Consider the following 18,978-nt stretch of genomic DNA (forward strand, 5'->3'; position numbering starts at 1 on the left):
ATAGGCCACATACTAAGGCATCCTGGAATAGTCGCTTTAATATTGGAAGGACAGGTAGAAGGGAAAAATTGTGTAGGCAGGCCACGTTTGGAGTATGTAAAACAAATTGTTGGGGATGTAGGATGTAGAGGGTATACTGAAATGAAACGACTAGCACTAGATAGGGAATCTTGGAGAGCTGCATCAAACCAGTCAAATGACTGAAGACAAAAAAAAAAAAAAAAAAAAAAAATGGGAAGAATGATCGACAATAGAAGGTTAATCAAAAAGGTTCAGAAAATACAGCTGAGAGGAGAAAAATCGATCATAGAAGGATAAATAGAAGGTGCAAAAAAGAGAGCCCGTAAAAAATTAAATTCATAAATGGTTTAAAAGATACTGAAACTAAAATGTTTAATAGGAAATACATGAGACCGAAATAATGTAGGAACCATCCTCATGGTAGAAAACAAAATTATGATATATTTTATTTTGTAATTTAAAAAATATGTATACACATGTGTAAAATTACGTATTAAACCAATTAACACGGTAACTAATTAATTATTAACATTAATTTTCCACGCACTCTTAAGTTTTATAACATACTAGTACTATAAATGAAATTCTAAGTTGTGTTATAACTTTTAGCTGATGTAAACTTAACTGTTGTTAGAGCAGTTAATTTGATAAAGTCGTGACCCAAACCTGCAAACTTTGCTTTCCTGCGTTAATTGATGCCTCTATGAAAGACGTTGAAGATATGTCCACGTCCTTAATTATATTTTATAGAAATTAATTTTTTTTATGTAATAATATTTTCATTTTTTAATATAATTATTACTATTAAAAAATTGTATTTAAATTATTTTTATGTAAAACCTTTTTTTTAGGTGCAATTATTAAAAAAAACTGGACTTATAGGAAAGATTAAATTTAGAACTGTATAAATTTAGTTTAAAAATTTCAGAGAAAATTAGGGAAAAAGATATAAGGTATATATTTCTATGACCTCTTCAGAAAATTGATGAAGAAAGATTGAATTAAACAACATTTTATATTTGACAAAAACAACTTCAGAAATAATATTAATCAATTTTAACTATTGATTAATTCTTTCTATGTATCTAGGAAGAAAAACCCCAACAAACATCAAAAGGAGATACATTTTTAGAAGAAAGGAAAAAGGCTTTCTCCGATCGCATGAGAGAATACTGGAAAAACCTAAAGGGAATAAAAAGAAATCTTTCGTGGATCATAGATGATCAGCAGCTAAAAAATAAAAATTGTGTACAATGAAATCGTGACATGCTCCTTCAATGTCTCGTCCCTGATAATCCTGAACAACCTTCTGACCAAGGTCTTCTGACCTTCTGAAACGCTGTCAATTCCGCCGAAGATGCCGCTTCGAATAATTAGTTCTGTCACTTACCTGGCTAAGTGCAAATCTTCCTGTGTAGACCCCATCCTCATGCTCCTTCCTGTATGATCGACGTTATTACCTTAATTGACGAAATTTATAATTATTTTGCATATTTTATGAATTTTATAATATGTTTACCAAATGAATGAATAATAAAATAGTAATCAGTTGATTAGTGCTATGAAATAATAAGGTTAACCGTGTTAATAATTGTGAAATAATTTAATTTAACAAATAATAATTAAATCTCACCGTAATTAACGAGCAGAATTTCTATCTATTATTATAGTTGATACGAATGAGTTACCTGAAAAAAAGAGAATTAATTAAATACTTTACAAATAATTAATATAACAACAAATTAAATGTAGAAGATAATTAAAAATAATATTTACCCAATGAATTCATTTTGTAAATTATCTAATTTTATATTTCATTCATCAAATGTTTTTTTTTTTTAACACTTTATACCCAGTTTTTGTGATATAAAATAAATTATTGAATTGTAAAATTAATATTGTAACAATAAATAACAAAAAGTAACTAAATAAATAAATGCGATTTCACCCACCGAATATGAAAAAAATTAATTATTCATTAAATTTCAACTTTTTGAAGTCGATATCAAATTAAAATTATATTATTACTCACAAAATTTAGAAAGCTCAATTGAACGCACAGGGTGGAGATGGATAGCTAGTTTATTGCTGTCTATGACGTCAGTTGCAGTATATTCGCTTCATTGTAATATTAATCTTCAGACACCTTATGTAGAAAGAACGCTAAACTTTTACGAGCAATACAATATAATAGCATCAAATTCAAAATTAAATAACTTTATTTTTCATTTTATTCAGTTTTTTTAAAAATCCTAATTTGTTAGTATGTGTATAAAACTAAACAAAATTTTTAGTTTTATTATTTTATTAAAAAATATGAATAGGCATACAAAAACCTCGATTGAGTTAAAAAAACCGTCTGGAAAAAACGCAAAAAACAGAAATCTGATCTTTTAAAAATAAAGAAATATATATCAAATATTATAATTAACGTTAAAAAAAAAAATGTAATGTAACGTTATAATAAAGCTGTTATAAGTTGTAATAATCTTATACGCGTAATTTTATTTGAAAAAATAAATTTAAAAAAATATTTTTAAAAAATCGCCTACATTTCTGTTATTTTTAATTAAAAAATTTCTTCCATTGATTTTATCAGAAAAAACTTATTGAGATACCCCCAGAGCAAAATATATTTTACAAAGAAAATCATCCAGATACATTTAAATTAGGTTTAAAGTAAAATTTCACCTTACATAAAAAAAAAAACTGCAAATTAATTTAATTATCTCCTTTTTCTGGCATTTCAATTTGGTTAAAGAGAAGTATGTAGCGGTTACCATTAAACAAAACAAAAACTCTAAATTTTCCAATAACAAACAAAATAATTAACACTATTTGATCAAATAATAGAGATCCTAAACCTGTGAATTCTAAGTTGTAGAACCCTCCAAGATCCTAAATCTAACATTCTAATCATAAAGTGGTTACTAACAACATTATTAAGACAAGATAAATAGTGTCAACATTAACTTCACCACAAGTGCACTGGTGCCAAACTGTGTTCCGTTACTGCTTTTTTGGAAAATAAAAAACAGACCGCACGAAAATAGTCCTTCCTTTTGGATATCCGTAGGCCTACAGTGAAACATAAGTCGTTGAAATGTAACTCACGAAAAAAGTTAAACATTTAACATGAAAAATATAAGTTTTGCCTCTGATCACTGTAAATATAGAAATAAATGTTAATTTTTCATATAGCATGTCGCCTTTAGATGTGGACGACACTCATATGGTCTGTTATAACACAAAATCAAAGTTGTCGTACTGAAAAGTTCACGAGTATCTCTGAATTTCACTAATAAAAGAACGAATTCTAAATTTAGCTTCTAAAAGATCTTTGATTACAACTCTCATATTATCTGAATAAGCGTAAATAAAAATTAAAATAGTCATTCTTTACAAAAAAAAATAACGAAAATACTTATATGAAACATATTTTTGACTTTTTATTGAAAACTAATCGTTAGAAGGGTTACATTTAAAATGTGATTTATAAAGCACTTTTTAATTAAATTTCTGGTAGGTTACTATTGGTTTTTTTAAAAATATTATTTAATAACGTTAGGATTTAATAATAATAATAATTTAAATGATTAATATGGTTTATTTATTGCTAACAAAAACACCCTCAAAACATTTTGAAAACTTTCGAAAAGTTATTATATATGCTTTACGTTTAAGGAAGAGGCTTTGAAATTATTCCACTGCTTCTTATACAACTATTTATAACAAATCATTTATTATCATCTGAAAAAAAAATCGTTCACCGTAAATAAAAAAAAAAAAAAAATTTAATAAATCGTATAATCTTAGGTGAATAAAATTTAGATAAATATCGATCAGTTAAAAAATCATGGATTAAACAATATAATAAAGTAGTTTTAAAATTCCAATATATATAAGAAATAAGCAAAAATTAATAAAATAACGGAGTAGATAAAAAGATATTATGCTAAGTCTTAAAAAACTTAAAGAATTAAAAATATAAAGAAACGTGTTAGTGGAGTAAACAGTTGTACGATAAAATGAAAGATAATGTTCAATCAAGCGGCCCGGGAAAAAGTCAAGTTTTAAAATTCATTAAACGAGTGTCAATTGTAACTATCTTTTTTTTTTTACATCCATTTCGCTCTGAAAAATTTTTCCAAAGGTTAAATTGAAAAAAGTATTTCTATGTTTCATATTAGATTTACTTACAAAAAAAAATTTCTTTAAACCTTAATTTTAACTAATATTAAATAAAACTCAATTGAAATATGCAAGAAAGACTCAAGATTAAATTTATTATAATGTATTCTACTTATTCGAAATATTTAAAACAATTATACGTTATCATAAAATCTACAATAATATAATAATTTAAAAAATCCCTTTCGGTACGCCGGAAGGCGAAGGTAGATTTCACCGGTGCTAAGAAGGGAATAAAAAAGATTTCCACCTTAAAGTTAAGAAAAACTTCAAATTTATTCAGTACAACAACGGTTGCATGTGAAAAAAGTTTCACATGTTTAGCATACGACAAGTTACAATCCCGCAACATTTTACTCATCCCTTGCCGTAAAGGTTTGTCATATCAAAAATTGTTTAAGATAAAGGTTTTAGGTAATGTTCAGAGGACTAACGACCACTTTAAACCGATTCGATATTGTACCAATTAAGAGAGGTACGATTTTCTTTGTCTTCAAAACCCCATTTTTTCCACCCCTGGGCCAATGGTTGGTTGGTGATATAAAAAAACTATGCTTAGATAAGTTTTAGGCCCTTATCCAAAGTATAGGAAGAACTTTAAATGAATTCGATATTTTACTTAATAAGAAAGTTATAGCGATATTTTGTTTTTTTTTGCCTATGATCCAATTTTGACCGTTAACGAACTCGCCCGAGATTTTGGGACGAGTTATTTTTAAGGAACAATTTGAAAGTGATTGGCGCAAAATTACGGCAGTTATCGTGTCTATAACAAAGTGAAATAAATATGTAATCTTTTGAACTGATGATGGTATTGAGGTATGGGGGATGTAAAACGCGAATTTATGTCAAAATTTTCCGGAAGTCAAATCAAGGTACCCATCATAATAGGTAGCAGCTTTGTTATAAAATCTATTTGAAATGAAAAATTCTACTATAAGTTATAAAGTTAGCGTAAATAAAAATAATTTTTTTTAATAACTGTTCTTTACTCAATTTATAACTAACGTATTAAATTTAACGTCTGTCTTACTTTTAATATTTTCTATTTCAAAAAAAGAGGATACGTCTTAAATACAATGTTAACTTTTCAAAAGTTCTCTTACATCAACCTGAAACTTGCAGACATAGGGGGATACTGCTTTTTCCAGCATTTTCTTTACTACATAAAGCATACTGGATCGATGAGATAATATGAAAAACTATTTATTTACTTACAAAATCTTGGGTACAAAGAAAGGAGAATATTTGAATATTAATGCTGCATTTTTAACTTTACTAAAGAAATTCGACCAAAAGGACCACCGGTGACAACAGTATTACTATACCCTATTTACTTTAAGAGTTATCCTATGTAAACAAACCAGTGTGACGACTCCATATCCTGATGGCGAGACTCCACTCCGTGAGGAGATAGTGGTAGTGGCTGATAACATTCCGCTCTTTCGGGAAGATGAGTAAGTCCGAGCCAGTATACGGATAAAGTTACATAAGAGTTCTGGTTCGGAAGAAATATCGATGGAGGCGATGCGCATTCTGGTGGAGGTAGCACCAGCAGAAGTATTAAGAGTGTTTAATTACACACTGTGCGCGGGCTACGTACCGGAAGAAGTCCAGGTTAGTCCTGATAAGGAATCCCGGGCTGGAGGAGGCACCAACCTCGTATAGGCCGATATGCTTATCAGCAATATCATGAAGTTATACGAGAGACTGGTCGATAATAGACTCCTGGAGGAGGTAGAGAGTAAAGGCGGGCTAATTGTGAACCAATACGGTTTCAGACCCGGGAGGGCGACTGTCGACGCAGTCTAGAAGATGTCCTCTGTTAAAGCCACTACTGGCTAGGAACGGAGGGAGTGGTGTAGCGACCGGACACGCTACGAGGCGGGATCTTCTCCCCTCGAGGGGGAATCGAGATGTCGACGCAGTCCACGAAGTAATGAGGATCGCAGATGCGGCAGCGGCGGGTACACGGAAGAACCGACGTACACCGGTGATAGTCCTGTTAAGAAATACCTTCAACACCCCTCAGTTGAAAAGCCATCTTCCAGGCGGTGAGGAAGTTGGACAATAGCGGCTACCTCCAGAGAATGATTGAAGATTATCTGAGTGACAGGAGACTAGTTTATAAACTAGGTAATACTGATCTATAGTACCAGTCTACGCGTGGTGTGTCTCAGAGCTCTGAATTGGGTCCTCAGCTGTGGACGATTGGGTATGATGGGGGTCCTTCGGCTAGGATATCATATCGTATCAGAAACCATAGTCGAAATAATGTTACACAGTCGGACAAACTATGACGCGGTGGTAAGATTAGTAACTAGCATAATCCAAAGAAAATGAAGCTGGGAACATGCAGGACGACTAGAAAGATCGTAGCGAAGTCCTGGGAGTTGAGACAGAAAATTCTGGACCTGAGAGCAAAAGGGTGATGAACAGCTCCCTACGGAGCCGTAGTTTGTCCGCGCTTGCGTGGATGGGCGACGATGAATGCACGACGGGGCTTCTGGATCTCCCGAGCTCAAAGGCACCTCCGGGGCCTGTGTAAATGCTTAATTGCGGATCTGGACCCGGGTGGAGAGTTGGTGAGGTGTTTAGGTTTAGTCGGCAGGGCGCAGGTACACATACGCGCTTAAATAACATCTAGTGGAACGTTTTGCTAGTCCGATAGTGCCTGCCCATCATGGGGCATACGCAAATGGTTTTCCCCCATCATTAATAACAAAAAAAAAAAAAAGAAACCGCGTGGCGTTGTACTAATAATAGACCGTCTCGATTGTTACGCGTACAATTATGTTTTGATGTTTTATATTTGATTTCCGATCTGATGTTTCTATTCTTGGCGCCGATTGAATCGAGTTATTTACAAATTATTTGCATGCTAGCTATATTTATGTAGATAAAAATACGGTAGAAAATAATTTTTTTTTTTTTTTTTTTTTTTTTGTCTTCAGTCATTTGACTGGTTTGATGCAGCTCTCCAAGATTCCCTATCTAGTGCTAGTCGTTTCATTTCAGTATACTCTCTACATCCTACATCCCTAACAATTAGTTTTACATATTCCAAACGTGGCCTGCCTACACAATTTTTCCCATCTACCTGTCCTTCCAAAATTAAAGCGACTATTCCAGGATGCCTTAGTATGTGGCCTATAAGTCTGTCTCTTCTTTTAACTATATTTTTCCAAATGCTTCTTTCTTCATCTATTTGCCGCAATACCTCCTCATTTGTCACTTTATCCACCCATCTGATTTTTAACATTCTCCTATAGCACCGCATTTCAAAAGCTTCTAACCTTTTCTTCTCAGATACTCCGATTGTCCAAGTTTCACTTCCATATAAAGCGACACTCCAAACATACACTTTCAAAAATCTTTTCCTGACATTAAAATTAATTTTTGATGTAAACAACTTATATTTCTTACTGAAGGCTCGTTTAGCTTGTGCTATTCGGCATTTTATATCGCTCCTGCTTCGTCCATCTTTAGTAATTCTACTTCCCAAATAACAAAATTCTTCTACCTCCATAATCTTTTCTCCTCCTATTTTCACATTCAGCGGTCCATCTTTGTTATTTCTACTACATTTCATTACTTTTGTTTTGTTCTTGTTTATTTTCATGCGATAGTTCTTGCGTAGGACTTCATCTATGCCGTTCATTGTTTCTTCTAAATCCTTTTTATTCTCGGCTAGAATTACTATATCATCAGCAAATCGTAGCATCTTTATCTTTTCACCTTGTACTGTTACTCCGAATCTAAATTGTTCTTTAACATCATTAACTGCTAGTTCCATGTAAAGATTAAAAAGTAACGGAGATAGAGAACATCCTTGTCGGACTCCCTTTCTTATTATGGCTTCTTTCTTATGTTCTTCAATTGCTACTGTTGCTGTTTGGTTCCTGTACATGTTAGCAATTGTTCTTCTATCTCTGTATTTGAACCCTATTTTTTTTAAAATGCTGAACATTTTATTCCAGTCTACGTTATCGAATGCCTTTTCTAGGTCTATAAACGCCAAGTATGTTGGTTTGTTTTTCTTTAATCTTCCTTCTACTATTAATCTGAGGCCTAAAATTGCTTCCCTTGTCCCTATACTTTTCCTGAAACCAAATTGGTCTTCTCCTAACACTTCTTCCACTCTCCTCTCAATTCTTCTGTATAAAATTCTAGTTAAGATTTTTGATGCATGACTAGTTAAACTAATTGTTCTGTATTCTTCACATTTATCTGCCCCTGATTTCTTTGGTATCATAACTATAACACTTTTTTTGAAGTCTGACGGAAATTCCCCTTTTTCATAAATATTACACACCAGTTTGTATAATCTATCAATCGCCTCCTCCCCTGCACTGCGCAGTAATTCTACAGGTATTCCGTCTATTCCAGGAGCCTTTCTGCCATTTAAATCTTTTAATGCTCTCTTAAATTCAGATCTCAGTATTGTTTCTCCCATTTCATCCTCCTCAACTTCCTCTTCTTCCTCTATATCACCATTTTCTAATTCATTTCCTCCGTATAACTCTTCAATATATTCCACCCATCTATCGACTTTACTTTTCGTATTATATATAGGTGTACCATCTTTGTTTAACACATTATTAGATTTTAATTTATGTACCCCAAAAGAAAATAAAGTATTATATAAATACTGCTGAGGATTGAGAAATTTAATCTCTCGTCATTACTGCAATATCACAATCGCACACGCTGCAGTTAAATATCACTACTACAAACAACAGCTAGGATAACTCTTATTCTAAACACATTATATTAAACACCTGGGAGATAAAAAATAATGAAAATGTTATTCAAAATTAACCGTAAATGATCTGATGAATTTATCAAACGTAAATACTTGCTACGGCGCAGAACAACGATAGCCAAAAAATTAGTTTCCCATGACTGAAATAAATCATCAGTTCATTATCAGCATTACGTATAAAAAACAATTAAACAACCGGATATAAAAGAATTAAATTACTATAAAGCTAAACAAGACTGCCTTTTTTGATACGTATAAGACGTTAAAACGTTCAAAAAGAAAATTTTTGTGGTGATGTAATTGGCCGGTTTAAAATTTATGAATGAGAGCAGAATTAATGAAATGTTATTTGCAATGTAAATGGGAGTAAAGACATGGTGTATTTATTTAAAGAAACGGTACCCGGATGATGGATAATTTACATGACTATCTATTTAATAATGTTAAATTGAGAAAGAAAAATGGGACTGTGACTTATTCATAAGTCCTGGAAGCTTGATCAAATGACTTAAGCATCTAAACTGAAGTAAATAACTAATTTCAAGACCGCATTTGAGCACAGTATGAACGCGTAAAATGATCATCCATTTTTACAAGCGGCAAATAAAAACATCGGTAAAAAACTTCGTAGAATGGATTTCAAGTTTCTTTAATAAATTATTAAAAAATCAATTATGAAATATTTACATAAGAGAATATAATTATTTGGAATATTTACATCAACGAAAACGATTCAACATCTGAATCCGGTAGCGATTAACAAAGAGTAAAAATGAATGGCAGAAGATGACTTAAAAAATAAAACTTATTAAAATAACCGATTAAAAATTCATTAACTGCTATTTGTTTTCAGCTAATGTTAGAAACTAACAAATTAATAAAAAATATTTGTTTGCAATATTTAGTAGTTAAATACTGTTAAAATACTTGTATATTTGCAAAGTATAAATATTGATTTTCAGTTTTTTATTTTTTATAAAAGCGAGCGTCAACAGCTATCGTCATCTCGTTGGGAATTAATAGATTAAAAGATGTCATACCTGACCGGGATTCGAATCCGGGACCTTCAGAAGAAATATTTTATTTTACACGAAATATTTTTAATATTTTATTTTGCATGCAAATATTTTATTTAATGTGTTAAACAAAGATGGTACACTAATATATAATACGAAAAGTAAAGTCGATAGATGGGTGGAATATATTGAAGAGTTATACGGAGGAAATGAATTAGAAAATGGTGTTATAGAGGAAGAAGAGGAAGTTGAGGAGGATGAAAAGGGAGAAACAATACTGAGATCTAAATTTAAGAGAGCATTAAAAGATTTAAATGGCAGAAATGCTCCTGGAATAGACGGAATACCTGTAGAATTACTGCGCAGTGCAGGTGAGGAAGCGATTGATAGATTATACAAACTGGTGTGTAATATTTATGAAAAAGGGGAATTTCCGTCAGACTTCAAAAAAAGTGTCATACTCATGATACCAAAGAAAGCAGGGGCAGATAAATGTGAAGAATACAGAACAATTAGTTTGACTAGTCATACATCAAAAATCTTAACTAGAATTCTATACAGAAGAATTGAGAGGAGAGTGGAAGAAGTGTTAGGAGAAGACCAATTTGGTTTCAGGAAAAGTATAGGGACAAGAGAAGCAATTTTAGGCTTCAGATTAATAGTAGAAGGAAGATTAAAGAAAAACAATTCAACATATTTGGCGTTTATAGACCTAGAAAAGGCATTCGATAACGTAGACTGGAATAAAATGTTCAGCATTTTAAAAAAATTAGGGTTCAAATACAGAGATAGAAGAACAATTGCTAACATGTACAGGAACCAAACAGCAACAGTAATAATTGAAGAACATAAGAAAGAAGCCGTAATAAGAAAGGGAGTCCGACAAGGATGTTCCCTATCACCGTTACTTTTTAATCTTTACATGGAGCTAGCAGTTAATGATGTTAAAGAACAATTTAGATTCGGAGTAACAGTACAAGGTGAAAAGATAAAGTTGCTACGATTTGCTGATGATATAGTAATTCTAGCCGAGAGTAAAAAGGATTTAGAAGAAACAATGAACGGCATAGATGACGTCCTACGCAAGAACTATCGCATGAAAATAAACAAGAAGAAAACAAAAGTAATGAAATGTAGTAGAAATAAGAAAGATGGACCGCTGAATGTGAAAATAGGAGGAGAAAAGATTATGGAGGTAGAAGAATTTTGTTATTTAGGAAGTAGAATTACTAAAGATGGACGAAGCAGGAGCGATATAAAATGCCGAATAGCACAAGCGAAACGAGTCTTCAGTAAGAAATATAATTTGTTTACATCAAAAATTAATTTAAATGTCAGGAAAAGATTTTTGAAAGTATATGTTTGGAGTGTCGCTTTATATGGAAGTGAAACTTGGACAATCGGAATATCTGAGAAGAAAAGATTAGAAGCTTTTGAAATGTGGTGCTATAGGAGAATGTTAAAAATCAGATGGGTGGATAAAGTGACAAATGAGAAAGAAAGAAGCATTTGGAAAAATATAGTTAAAAGAAGAGTCAGACTTATAGGCCACATACTAAGGCATCCTGGAATAGTCGCTTTAATATTGGAAGGACAGGTAGAAGGGAAAAATTGTGTAGGCAGGCCACGTTTGGAATATGTAAAACAAACTGTTAGGGATGTAGGATGTAGAGGGTATACTGAAATGAAACGACTAGCACTAGAAAGGGAATCTTGGAGAGCTGCTTCAAACCAGTCAAATGACTGAAGACAAAAAAAAAAAAATATTTTTATGTTTCATAATAAAATGTAGATAAAAATAAAATGGTAACAATAAAAACAAATAATACAACAAATTTTGTAAATCTATTTAATTAATTTTCCACAATACGTTTTATAATTTACTCACTGGGATGACACATGAATTTAATTACAGGACTTACTTAATTACAGTTTGACTGGATGACACTTTAATAGGTAATTCGATGTCATTTAGATCATGTATGCGCACATTTGAGGTCAGCTAAAGTGAAGCTTTAATGTATTGTAATAGTCACATTAAATTAAAAATAAACTACCAATAATGTGTTCTATAAGAGTTACATGGTTTGTACAATACAAAAAGGTTGAATTTTCCACTTTTTAGTGATAAATAACATGAACACTGAGTGAAGATAAAAGCAAATAAGATAATTAACAAATATAAATTAAAACTTGTTAATTATTAGTGAACACTTATAGAAACTGTTTAATGAGTATGAATGTGAATTCAACCTACAAATTTTTTTTTTCTAACAATTTATTTTTCATAATAAAAAATTTACAATCCATAATTTCCTGGACTATTTTTATTATTTATTATTCACAGTTTTTAAAGCCATTTTATTTAATGGAATATTATGATACACATTTTCTTATTAGGATATTTTTGTCCTCATTCTTAAGATATAAAAGTAAAAATCTTACAATTTAAAAAAAAAAATACATATATAATAATAATAAAAATAATTGAAAAATAAATGTTAATCCAAATTTTAACAAAAAATAAAAATTATAGGTTTAACATCGGAGTATCATTCTGAAACAAAACGTAGAATTAAATGGTTTATCTGTAATTTTCTTCAATTCGGATTAGATAAAGTCAACAAATAATGGAAAAAATACTAGAATTCAACTAATTAGAAACAACTAAACTGGGATGTAAAAAAAAAAGAAAAAATTAAAAGTAAATTTTTCTGTGTTTTCCGATGATCTTAACATAACTGAATGATTTTAATATAGCAAAAAATATACATATAAACATTAAACTAAGTAAACAGAAAGAACAGGTCTTCAAATATCCTATAAAATAGCTGACTGCATTAACGACATAAAAAAAGAGCCATAAAATTTGGTAACAATATATGATACAAACGAAGTAACTGCAAAATTTAAATATCTAAGAGAAATAGTACAAAACAGCAAGTTTGGATCTCTTTCAAGGAGAAATAAAAAAGAAACCAGCAGTGATCATCCAGCAGGAATTTTTGACAACCGTCAGTAGTTACGAAGAACATATTAGAATTTATACTGACGGTTCTAAAACCGAACATGGTGTTGGATGCTCGATATATGTAAATGAAGAAGCCCACTTTTGGAGACTGCAAGATGTGGCCAGTGTCTACACGGCAGAACTCACTGCAATTCAGCAAGCTCTTCGCTACACTGAACACTATTGCGAAGAGAGAGTGCTAATATGTTCCGATTCATTAAGTGCACTCGTCGCAATTCGGAACAAGAATATTAAGGATGTCCTAATTGCAAACATCCTGTCCATTTTATACGTTCTAAAACAACGAGGACAGCGATGGGTATTTGTATGGACTTCCGGGCATGCTGGTATTACAGGTAATGAAATCGCAGACGAAGCTGCCAGAAAGGCAACAGTCTGCGATGATTTGGATGCATTTCCTGTAAGAGTGGCAGATGTTAAAAACCGTCTAACAAACATAGTAAGAAACAAGTGGAACGCTGAATGGAGGAGTTTAAATACAAAATTAAACTCAGTAAAAACTTCTCCTTATAAATGGAAAAGCGACTTTAAGTTAACTCGCCGTGAACAAGTAGCGGTGACCAGACTTAGAATCGGTCACACGCGATTAACAAATTTATATTTGTTAACCGGCGAAGTGAGACCAATGTGCGGTGTTTGTAATAAAACACTGACAATCAAGCATCTAATAGAAGAGTGTACTATATATAAGGACCTCAGAAAGAGGTTCCGTCTTACAAATAATATTAGTGCTGATCTGGATAATGGAAATGAAGAAAATATAGTTGCATTTCTACACGCCGGTGGACTTCTTAAAAGTTTATAAAATGAAAGTTTAAAGCTGTGGTAAAAGATACTCTAAGCGGTAGTTTATATATATATATATATATATAAAGAAAGAAAGAAATGGTATTGATAAGTTTAATTTTAATTTTAATTTCATGGTCTTTTGAGAACCTTATCTCAAATTTTAATATCGGGGCCCTTTACACCCCGTAAGTGTTTGTGATTGTCGTTGTCTTTTATGTCTTAAATATTTTGTGTAGTTTGTGCTTTTAAATAAAATGTAAGGGCCCTTTACACCCTTACATATGACGATCCAGATGGTGATAGTAATTTCTTTTAAACATTGGACGAGGGCTAATGACCTTAGCAGTCGATGCCGGTAAAATTCCAGATAAAAAAAAAAAAAAAAAAAAAAGAACGAACAAAGGAAATAAAATGGAATTAATATATCAACTGACGAGAAACATTTAAAATTAAAAAAAAAAATAAACTTCTTAATTTAAAATTTAAGCTATAAAACATAACAATGAAACCTGAAAAACAACGAAAGCAATTAAATCAAAAATCGAAAACATACTTAATAATGAAAATATTATTTCTTATGTGCAAACAAAATATAAATATACTAAGGTCAAATGAAAAGGTATATCAGAAAATTAACAAATTTTCAGAATCAACATAAAGAAGGAAATTATTCTTCTTGGATACTTAAAAAAGAATATAAGTGAAAACACACTGATTAAGATAATTTTTAACTATTCCTTAAAACACAGCAACAAACCTAATCGAAAAGGAACAGCTAAAAAGCCGATCGATCTAAGTGGCGGAGTAGTAACGTCTCGGCCTTTCATCTGGAGGTCCCGGGTTCGAATCCCGGTGAGGCATTGTTAAGGCAGCCTGTGGCAACCATCTGTAGCAACCGCCGATCGGGTCAACGACTTCAACAGAAAGGATCACTGAAAATCACTAGGGCACGGTCAGAATATCAATAAATTGAACTTTGTGACAGATCCAACTCTGACGGTACCAGAATTTACTCTTTCCAGACAACAGTGGTGCAACATCAACAGAATTCGCACAAATCATGGTATCTGTGATAAAAGCTTGACCCAATGTGGAGCTGCAGAAAGCTCACGATGCGACCGATATGGAGGTGAAGAACAAACGATCCCCACCACGACCTGGTTTGTCCAAATACATGTTTTAGAGGCACGCTACAAGACATCCATGATCTTATACCCGAAGCATTGGAATGGATGACCCAGTGAGGCCTTCTTTGTGATATAAAAGTGCAATAGATATGACATTGTTAATATTATTAAATTATAATAAAAATTGCGATGTCATATATATATATATATATATATATATATATATATAAAATAAAAAAAAAAAATTTTATATATATATATATATATATCCGGGTTCGAATCTCGATTAGGGATGATATTTTTTCATACGCTACAAATTTTTCATCGGGTTTATGACCATAGCAGTTGATGCCCGTAAAACTGAAAAAAAAAAAAATAAAATAAACTAAATTAAAAGGAAGAGTAAATGTTTGATAGAGAAACGTTTAGAAACCTACTACCAAATGTACAATTTCTAGGACATTCCAAGAGTAAAAGAGACAAACGTAGAAATGAAGTTAAATCTTACATTTTTTTCAAAAACTTTAAGGGAAAGAATGAAAAAAATACTGGAAAAACATAAAAACAAAACAAAAATGCAAAGTGAAATTGTTTTAACGTAATTTACCATGCGGAACTAATATGTACGTTTAACCACCACACGTCTCAGGAATGGTAAGCTCGAATCTGCTCAAGACTCGTTTACGTAATTCATATCTTTCTCATTTCATTGAGCCGAACGGGCGCATTGCTTATTGCTCACTAGTAGAACAAATTGCAAAATACACATTAGGAAAATAGATAAAAGAATATTTGACTTATGAGTAGTGGTATACAAGTGCACTATTTAGTCTATATTACTACACGATTTTCGGAATATTTTTCTTCCTTTTATTTTTTTCTTTATCTACAAGATAATCCAAAAAAAAAATTTTTTTAATATTTCATTACCGTCTAAAACATGATTGTTTTTTATTATATTAATCAATTCACACATATCTTATCAAAATAAACATTTAATTTTTAAATAATGTTACTTATATTTAATTTTTTAAATAACCTTTCCTGACTGAAAGAGTTATTAAATGGACCGAAAAATAGGCAATTATAATATCTCTGGCAAAAAAAAAATTACCTTAAATGGATTAGGAAAATGAGAAAAAGATTAGATATTCGACAGTTAATAAGGCATATTTTTTGCGTAATTCACATAGTCGTATTTTGTCGGATTAGTTAGGCGTACTTAGGTTTAAAAAAACGACTAAAAAGTTTACTTTTGCTTCGTTTCGTTCAAAATATTCTTTAATGAAAATTTTTAATAATAAAATACAGAGTGATTTTTTAGTCCTGTTACCCAATTTTAAATGTAATTTAATAAAGCGAAATTTAGGTGGAATAAAAAAATGTATTTGTTACTTACAAAAGAGATTTAATAACAAGCTATAAATTACATAATTGTTAAAGAATATGCTCAAAATGCCCACCACTTGCGGTTATACACGCAGGGACTTTTTTCAGCATATTAGCAGAAAACTTTTTAAGAGTTGCATTGGAAATATTGGTGATTAAGTCTGTAATAATAACTTCAAGTTCCATCAATAGTGTGAGGATTGTTTTTGAAGGCCTCGGACTTAACATAGCCCCACAAAAAGTAGTCAGGAGATTGAGGTCTGGGGACCTTGGAGGCCATAAGCCCTTGCTTATTATTCGATCATCAAAGAACTCTTGCAGAAAATCCACGGTTTCTCGAAACGTGTCGCATGTAACGCCGTCTTGCTGAAACCAGCAATACCGTTCTTGAGGTTCCAGGAGGGACACAAATTGGCGCACAATATTCCTGTATACTTCACCATTTACTGTCTGTTCGAAGAATACGGGTCCGACTGTATGATGACGAGATATCGCACACCACACACCAATTTTTTTGAGGATGCAAAGATTTGTCTTGTAAGCGTTAGGATTTTCAACCGCCCAAATTCGACAGTTTTGACTGTTCACATAATCATCGAGATGGATCCAAGCTTCATCACTAAAGAACACTGTGTATAAAAATTCGATTCCGTTATCATTTACGAGAGACCTAAACCAATGACAATATTGCAATCGCTTGTTTAAATCTGGAGGTTGAAGCTCTTGGACTAATCGTACGCGATACGGATACAATTTCAATTTTTTACCGGCGTTCTGAACATTCGAATACGACAAACCAACTTGCGCGGAAAGTTTTCGTAGATTTTTCCGTGGAGAATTGAGCAATCTTGTTTTCACATTCTTTAAAACGTCATCTGTCAAGCGAGTCGGTCGACCGCTACGTTTTCTGTCGCAAACACTACCTGTCTCTCGAAATCGGTTTGATAGCCTAGAAATTTACATTTTTCTGGCGGAGGAACACCAAGAAATTTAATTTGAAATGATTCTTTTACACTCGCGTACGATTTCGTAGCAAAATATTGTTCAAGAATGAAAACTCGTTGTTCTATGGTTAAAGACATTCTGTTAGTAACACGACCGGAAACGGCACAAAAATTTACACAGCTGAAGGAGAATCAACTCACACTGCCGTTATCTATACCGGTTAAGTAGCACTACCAACTTCGTGTCACAAAACAAAATTTACCTTTCTTAGAAAAAAATTATCAGACATTAACAATTGGGTAACAGAACTAAAAAAATCACCCTTAACAATGTAAAGCATTAAGAGAAAATTAATTGGGGAAAAAAATATCTCAATTAATTAAGATATTTTTTTTGGCATTATTATTAATATCTTCGATTTTTTCTAGCATTATTATATATGGAAATCATAAATCTTTAAAGTCATAAGTAGAGGTATAATGGAACAGGTGGCCTGTACTTGTAAAAACGAATTTTAACAAAAATATTATTTCTGCAATCACAGATTAAAAAGTTGTTTATTTTATATTATTACAAATTTGTTTTATATTGTATATTTAGTCATACACAAAGTAGACAATTTTATCATCGTTGGAATTACTAATACGGTTTGACCATGTCAAATGGATGAAAGTTTATAAGAAATTTTAAAAAAGTAATAAGAAAGTTTCAAACGGAGTTATAGTTATGGATATGAAGGCTTTGTAGAGAAAGTAACTGAAAAAACCGACTGCTTTTATTTATAACTTTGTTGTTCTGTCTGCGGAATCGCAACAAAAAATGAGGGTAAGACCCGCAAAAGAGAATATAAAACAAGCAATAATAATAAATATTCTTTAAGGTTTAATATTAATGAAATTAAAATTCTCCGAAAAAATATTGTTTTTATAGATTGAAAAGTAAATGAAACAATCAACAAATTGCAAGTTAAAAAATTATATTCTCTCTGTTTTTTCTGTTTAGCCTCCGGTAACTACCGTTTAGATAATTCTTCAGAGGATGAATGAGGATGATATGTATGAGTGTAAATGAAGTGTAGTCTTGTACATTCTCAGTTCGACCATTCCTGAGATGTGTGGTTAATTGAAACCCAACCACCAAAGAACACCGGTATCCACGATCTAGTATTCAAATCCATGTAAAAATATCTGGCTTTACTAGGAAAAAAAAATTATATTGATTTATCTTTACTCCACAGCATCTTGTCTACAATTATCTTTCGATACTACTTTTTAAAATTGGCAAAGAATAAATTACGAATATGTTTAATTTTAATCTACGAATGGTTTTCTAATGAATGATATACATACTGTATAATTTTTACAGCAAATAAATTTCTGATAGAGGCTTCATGAATTAGTAATACGTATAGATCCACTTGCAATTCAATAAATACAAAATATGTAAACTATATATTAATTTACTGGAATTTATTACTAATAATTCCATAAAGGAATTTAATATTTAATTAAATTATTTAGATATGCATTTGTAGGATTGTATTCATCAATATAATTTTAATATTAATATATAAATTTGCATAAAAATATTAATTTAAGTAATTACTAATTTTAAAATACTAAAATTTCCCTTGTAAAATAGACTGATTATATGCGTAAATAAAACTGAATAAATGCAGTTTATTTTTTCGTTTCGGATTAAATT

The 18,978-nt window shown here is 31.4% G+C and overlaps 1 protein-coding gene across 1 annotated transcript in view; it reads right to left on the reverse strand.

Moving 5' to 3' along the window:
* The window catches only part of LOC142326414 (neural cell adhesion molecule 2-like), a 390,692-nt gene that overhangs the window by 204,658 nt on the left and 167,056 nt on the right, over positions 1–18,978 (reverse strand). The window contains exon 3 of the mRNA XM_075368903.1: positions 1,655–1,709. The gene's annotated coding sequence lies outside the window, so the exon portion shown is untranslated. The remainder of the gene's footprint in view (positions 1–1,654; positions 1,710–18,978) is intronic.

The sequence above is a fragment of the Lycorma delicatula genome, chromosome 6, assembly GCF_047948215.1.
Source record: "Lycorma delicatula isolate Av1 chromosome 6, ASM4794821v1, whole genome shotgun sequence".
Taxonomy (NCBI): domain Eukaryota; kingdom Metazoa; phylum Arthropoda; class Insecta; order Hemiptera; family Fulgoridae; genus Lycorma; species Lycorma delicatula.